Consider the following 6,581-nt stretch of genomic DNA (forward strand, 5'->3'; position numbering starts at 1 on the left):
CGGCATGGGGTGCCGATCTCGATTGTTTCGGACCGTGATGTGCGTTTCACTTCCAGATTCTGGAAGAAATTTCATGAGGAGTTGGGTACTAGATTGCATTTTAGTACGGCATATCATCCCCAGACAGATGGTCAGAGTGAGCGGACGATTCAGACGCTTGAGGACATGCTCCGGGCATGTGTGTTGGATTTCGGGGGTAGCTGGGATGCGTATTTACCCTTGGCAGAGTTTTCCTACAACAACAGCCATCATTCGAGCATTGGTATGCCACCCTTTGAGCTGTTGTATGGGAGGAGGTGTCGGACCCCCATTTGTTGGGGAGAGGTTGGGCAGCGAGTGATGGGCAGTACAGAGATCGTGCTTCAGACGACAGAGCAGATTCAGCAGGTCAGACAGAGGTTGTTGACCGCTCAGAGCCGACAGAAGAGTTATGCAGACAGACGTCGGTCCGAGCTTGAGTTTCAGGTCGGCGACTTCGTTCTCCTGAAGGTCTCTCCTTGGAAAGGAGTGATTCGATTCAGGAAGAGGGGCAAGTTGGGGCCCCGGTATATTGGTGCATTTTGTGTGGTTGCGAGGGTAGGTCGGGTAGCTTATCGTTTGGCGTTGCCAGCAGAGTTGGGGCAGATTCACGACACTTTTCATGTGTCGCAGTTGAGGAACTGTAGAGCCGACGAGTCGGCAGTGGTTCCATTAGAGGATATTCAGGTGGATGCGAGCCTGAATTATACCGAGAGGCCAATGGCCATCAGAGATCGGAAGATCAAGGTTCTGAGGAACAAGGAGGTACCTCAGGTGTTGGTTCAGTGGCAACATCGGAAGGGATCAGAGATGACCTGGGAGCCGGAGCGTGAGATACGTGAGCAGCATCCGGAGCTATTTTCAGAGCGAGACTTCGAGGGCGAAGTCTAGTTCTAGTGGGGGAGAGTTGTAACAGCCCGGATTTCCAGGTATCTTTTATGTTTATGTTTTTGGTGTTTTGAGAGGGGACTCGGCGAGTTGGAGCTCAGACTCGCCGAGTAGGATCGTGGTTCTGGACGCGGGTTCGCGCCTGGACTCGGCGAGTCCAGGGTATGGACTCGGCGAGTCTGCGCTGTTTAATGAAACCCTAATTTCTCGGGTTTGGGACCTATTTAAAGGGCCTTATGGCCGTCATTTGTGCTCACCAGTCCCTTGAGTGAAACCCTAATCGAGTGTGAGCGTTTGGAGCATAGAAGGAGGCCATTATTGATCTTGGAGGTGTCATCTTGCAAGGAAAAGGGAGGATTAGCTAAGGGAAAACAAGGGGAGCCACTTGCTGAAGGCTTGAGGTCCAGAACATCGCATTTGAGGTATATTCTTCGAGCTATTTCTGCTATGTTGAGATTTATGTTGATTTAGGGCTTATTGAGCCCTTTTATGATAAGATCTATTGCTTCCTTGGTCCCTTGAGTGAGTCAAGTTGTAGATCTGGACCTTTGGAGGTCCAGAGTGTCCCTTTGCCCAAGCTTTTGGTGAATCAATGGAGGTTTTGGATTGGAATCCTTATGCCTTAGGTCAAAATGCCATTTATGAGCCATGGGGTGTGTTATGAACACCAAGATAAGGACTTTACATGATGAATCAGTCTAGGAAGGCCAGATCTATGAGTTGTTGGAGCGGATCTGACCTCAGAAGCAAGTTTGAGTTGGTGCATGGCATGGACTCGCCGAGTCTGAAGAACAGACTCGGCGAGTAGCATGAAGATTGTCCTTGACCACTCAGTGAGTGGTCCAGCCGAGTTATGAGTTGACTCAGTGAGTCAGGGAGAGTTAGAAAGGGTTGACAGGTGGACCGAGTCGAGCTGGGACTCGCCGAGTTGTTCTTGAGACTCGACGAGTTGAGTCGTGATGGCCCCGCGATTCATGCCAGGTGGAACCCGTCGAGTCAGGGGTGTACTCGACGTGTCAAAAAGGGAATCCTAGAGAGTTGGTGAAAACGTCTAGACTCGCCGAGTCGCCCCAGTGCACTCGCCGAGTCCGGTCAAAGTTGACCGTTGACCAAGAGTTGACCAGAGTTGACTTCTTAGGGGTAGTCAACCTTAGTGTTAAAAAGTGTTAATTAGAGACATATGATGTTATAGGGAGATTGTAGCTCGGAGGATCGAGCACGTGTGATTTCGGGATTTGCTAGCTATCGATATTCACGAGGTGAGTCTTCTCACTATACTTTACCTTGAGTAGGTAATCAGAGATATGTGTCAGAGTATGTGTATGTTATGTGTATGCTATGTGTTGTACTGCATGATGTCTATGTGATTTATGTTGTGCATGTTTATAGAGTTGGAACCGGAAGGTTCCCAGAGTTAGAACCTGAGGGTTCACAGAGCTTGGGTGCACGGACCCACAGAGTTATAGCCTCGAGTGGCTAATATATATATGTGTGTGTATTTATGTGGTATTTTGGGGAACTCACTACGCTTTGTGCTTACAGTGTTAGTGTTGTTGTTTCAGGTGCTAGCGATGACCGTGGGAAGGCGCCGGCTTGATCTGTACACATGCATGGGATTTTTGATATACATTGATCTTGGGATTTTGTATAATGTGAATTGAGATTTAAACTTGATGTTTTTATGAAAAGATAATGAGAAATGTTTTTATAAATTGTGAAAAATTATTTTGAAATTCACGGTGTTACAGGATCTTTGGTGTTGGGCAACTAATGGCCATCAAAACCATAAAGTTGGAAAACTTTATGGTCAAAGACATCGTGTTCAACTTGGATCCAGAAAATGGACTTAAGGTCTTAACGATTAAGCTCTTAATGAGTTGGGTTGGCAGCTAGCTGCATGCGTTGGGTGTATAAGGTGTATGTTGCACGTACGTGTTCAATAAGCCCGTATCTGGCCAACCAGTATGTACGTTGGCGTACAACTGAGTAGGCCCAACATACTCAGCTAGGGTGAATCAGTTGAGTTTTTGGGAATTTTGACCTTTACCTTATTTTAACATAGGGGTATTTTGGTTTGTGTTTGAGAATTGGTTAGTTGGATGGATAGGTGACAGCTAGAGATGAGATTCAAAGTTAGGACCTCATCAGCTATTGTTCAGATCAAGAAGTGAGTTTTCCTCACTGTACTTTCGGGTCGAAGGCACTAAGGTCGGCCCATTGGATTGATATCTTGGTTTACCGTATGTTGCTAAATTGTAGTGATCTGTTAGATCTGCACCCTATTTTCTAGGATGTTGTTATGCAGTAGTGATCTGTAGATGTGCATGTTTTTCTATTGACTGATTATATGTTTATCTATTATGTATATGTCGACATATTGTATTGGGTTAAGGTTGTTCTGCTTTGTGTTGCATCCAACAAACCCAGGGGCATTGTAGATATGAGATGAGGGCCCGATTGGCATGCCAGACTCATACTGAGGGCTTGGGAGCATTCCAGATGTGAGTTGACGGTCGGTTGGTATGCCAGACTCATACTGAGGGCCCGAGTGTATTCCAGTTCGATGAATGAGTAGACCTGTTGTATATTGGCATTCATGTCGGTTGATTGATTGGGCCCGGGGTAAAACATAATAAGTTGTGGCCCCCGAGGGCAAGCCAGACTTATGATGTGGGCTCAGGAGCAAGCCAGATATGAGTTTTGGGCACGATAGGCAAGCCAGACTCATACTGTGGGCTAAAGGGTAATCCAGTCTTTTAGTTGTGAACCCATTACAAGCTGTTATTTGTTATGTTTTCGTGGTGGTACTTTCGGAGAACTCACGAAGCGTTGGCTTACAATTTTAGTTTTTTTTTTCAAGTTCTTCAGAGAACCATGGCAAGGCAATGGCGTGACCATACATATCCTTGGTTTTATGACCGATTGGATATTGGGAAACTCTAATTTTAAATAATGTTTTGGAAACAATGGTTTTGCAAACACTTATTTTAGTAAATGGGTTGTTTTGGAAAAGTTTAAATTGGTTGTGATTTTTGGGATGTTACAAGTTGGTATCAGAGCCTTGGTTTGAGTGAATTGGATGAACATTCATGTGAATCCAAACTCAAACTAAGGATTTGTGAATGTTTTCAAATTATTTTCAAATAGTTTTAAATTATTTTCAAATTAAATAGAATTTATTTTCAAAAGTAACCAAGGAAGGATGAGATGTATACGATCAGCCAGATCAAGAAATTTACCCCAAGTTACCACATTGTTATTTGTTATGATATGATAGAACTGCATGCTAGTGATAGGCTAGGGATCTTCAGGAATTGCATGATAGAATTGCCTAATGTATGATGTCTGATATCCCAGGAGGACTCTTTATATGCTAGATGAAAGTGACATCATTACTGTGGTTACTTAGTGTGTGCATCATAGTTGTACATAACAAAGATTCTATAGCCTGAGAATGTTTGATTTAGCTTTAATTATTGTTCTTGTCTGATTAAGGGCTTAGGGTAGAGTCAAGTATTCAACTGCCTATGGGATCTAGTGTTATGTATGATTAGCATGCACAAGTGGCTGTAGGGTTAGTGGAAGTTTCATGAGTGGGTGCAGTTCGTAGCAGAATAGCGTGAAGAAGGATTAGCCACTCTTGAGAGACTGAGGGCATGATGAAGTTGTATCCTAGATTCTTGGGCCTAGTGGTTGGGAACTATGTATGAGGATCTGCCTGATTTTAGTGTGTCTTAGTGTCAGTCGACTCCTCTGCTCGAATGTTGCTTGCTTTGTGCTTTGTGGGACTCATATTGATATGATTTAACTATCAAATGAATACATTAAATTACATGATATGAAGGTTAAATAATCTTAGAGTGAAGGATTTGTTCCTATTGCGCAACTCTCATTTGAGTCTAACCGTTGTAGGGTTGAGTCCTTTAGTCAAAAGATTATTTAATCTTTGTTGTATGTAATTGTATTCATGAAGTGGTTAGTTGACATTAGTAGGAAAGTATGGATAGGTGTGGAAGGTAGTATTTAGCCTGTACTATTGGAAGCACAGGATCCATACTCGATTCGAGGAGAATTTTTGGGATTCTAAGGGCCGGTCGGGAAAGATATCATGGTTTGATACCACGATTTGTGGCAGTGGTTCCATATCTGTCGATATTTTGGTTATGGTTGTTCAGGCATGAGGATGGTCTGGTAATTGTTTTGGGCCTTAGTGGCGAGGTCAGTTAGGTGGAATGGTGCAGACCTAGATGAGTTTGTTGGTTTTGAGATCTTAAGGGCTTTGTTCGAGGCCATGCATTTGAGTCGTGGGACTCAAGAAGGAAGCAATTATTATGATCGGGTTGAGGGCTGCAACTGGAAGCCGAGTGGTTGAGTGATGGATTGGAATGTCGCTATCTATAACAAGGACTATGTCCTTTCACTTTTTCAAGTTTGGAGAAGGAGTGAGCAGACTTGTGATTTTCAGGGTTAGGATGTAAACCCAGCATGGGGCCATTTGGCTACGGAGATTGGTTCGATTTATAACTCTATGAAAATCTTTTTGTACATATACTTATGAAACGAAAATAAAAGTAAAAATGGGAGAAATATGGTTCACTTTGGCTTTCATCACATGGACACTTAGTTAATTATCAATAGATATTATGGTGCACGGCTTATGATTCAATATAATTTGGCTATAACAATCTAAGAAGCTTGAGCTTACCTCGACTTTTTTTAGTTAGTAAAATCACGGGAGGAGCTCATATCATATTTCCTTAGCTAAAGTCATAATTTCCATTAAGCATGTAATTATTGAAAATTAACTAGCATTAAGAATAAAAATGTCATCAAATCTAAGACGAGTTAATATTCTTTCACCCCCATGTTAGAGAAAGTGTTTTTATGATTGTGTAAAGTGACAAATAACACATGAACCATTTGTTTCTTGCTAATTTGAAGATCCATTACTTATTTAAGAAACTGGCCAACTAATCACTACATATACATCTAAACTCATGAATAAAGAGATATAGATAGAATCAAGTTCAAATGCAAAACAATTTTATAAAAATCACCAAAATCTCATAATAATCTTCAAATAGCACAAATAAACTATAAAATAAAGTAAATAAAATGAAACTATCACATAATGAGAAGACTCGTTAGAATAGAAAAATCGGAGAAGCACAACTACACTCTCAACTTGTCGCACTAACTAGACCCACGAACCGACTGGTACCAATTTAATATCGAACCTAAATCCACAACACAAATCACTTAAGTTTGACCCAAGGTTAAACTGGTCAAAAGTCAACAGTCAACGATCAACAGATAACCGGGTCAACAACCACCATGCTGTGGTGAATCCTTGGTCGCGTCGTGGCCAAGTGCAGACAAAACAATCGCATCGTAGTGCACCACGATGTCGTGGGCCTTCCTTGGGTATGCCGTGGTTTCGGTCAGAATACTTTTTCTTAATCAACATCTTAATCCTTACAGATCAAGGCTCATAACTTCATATTTGGTCTTTTCAACGACTTAATGGATAAAGTTTCCAACTTTATCCAATAAGACATCACCACAAGTCAATATGTACAACGCTGAGTCCAATGAGTTCTCTAAAAGATAAGGCTTTGTGCATGGGATCAAGAAAACCCAAGCATGTACCTTTTTCTCACTTAATAGAAGTTCAT

Source organism: Lactuca serriola, chromosome 2 (genome assembly GCF_051521515.1).
Source record: "Lactuca serriola cultivar US96UC23 chromosome 2, Lser_US96UC23_V15, whole genome shotgun sequence".
Classification (NCBI taxonomy): domain Eukaryota; kingdom Viridiplantae; phylum Streptophyta; class Magnoliopsida; order Asterales; family Asteraceae; genus Lactuca; species Lactuca serriola.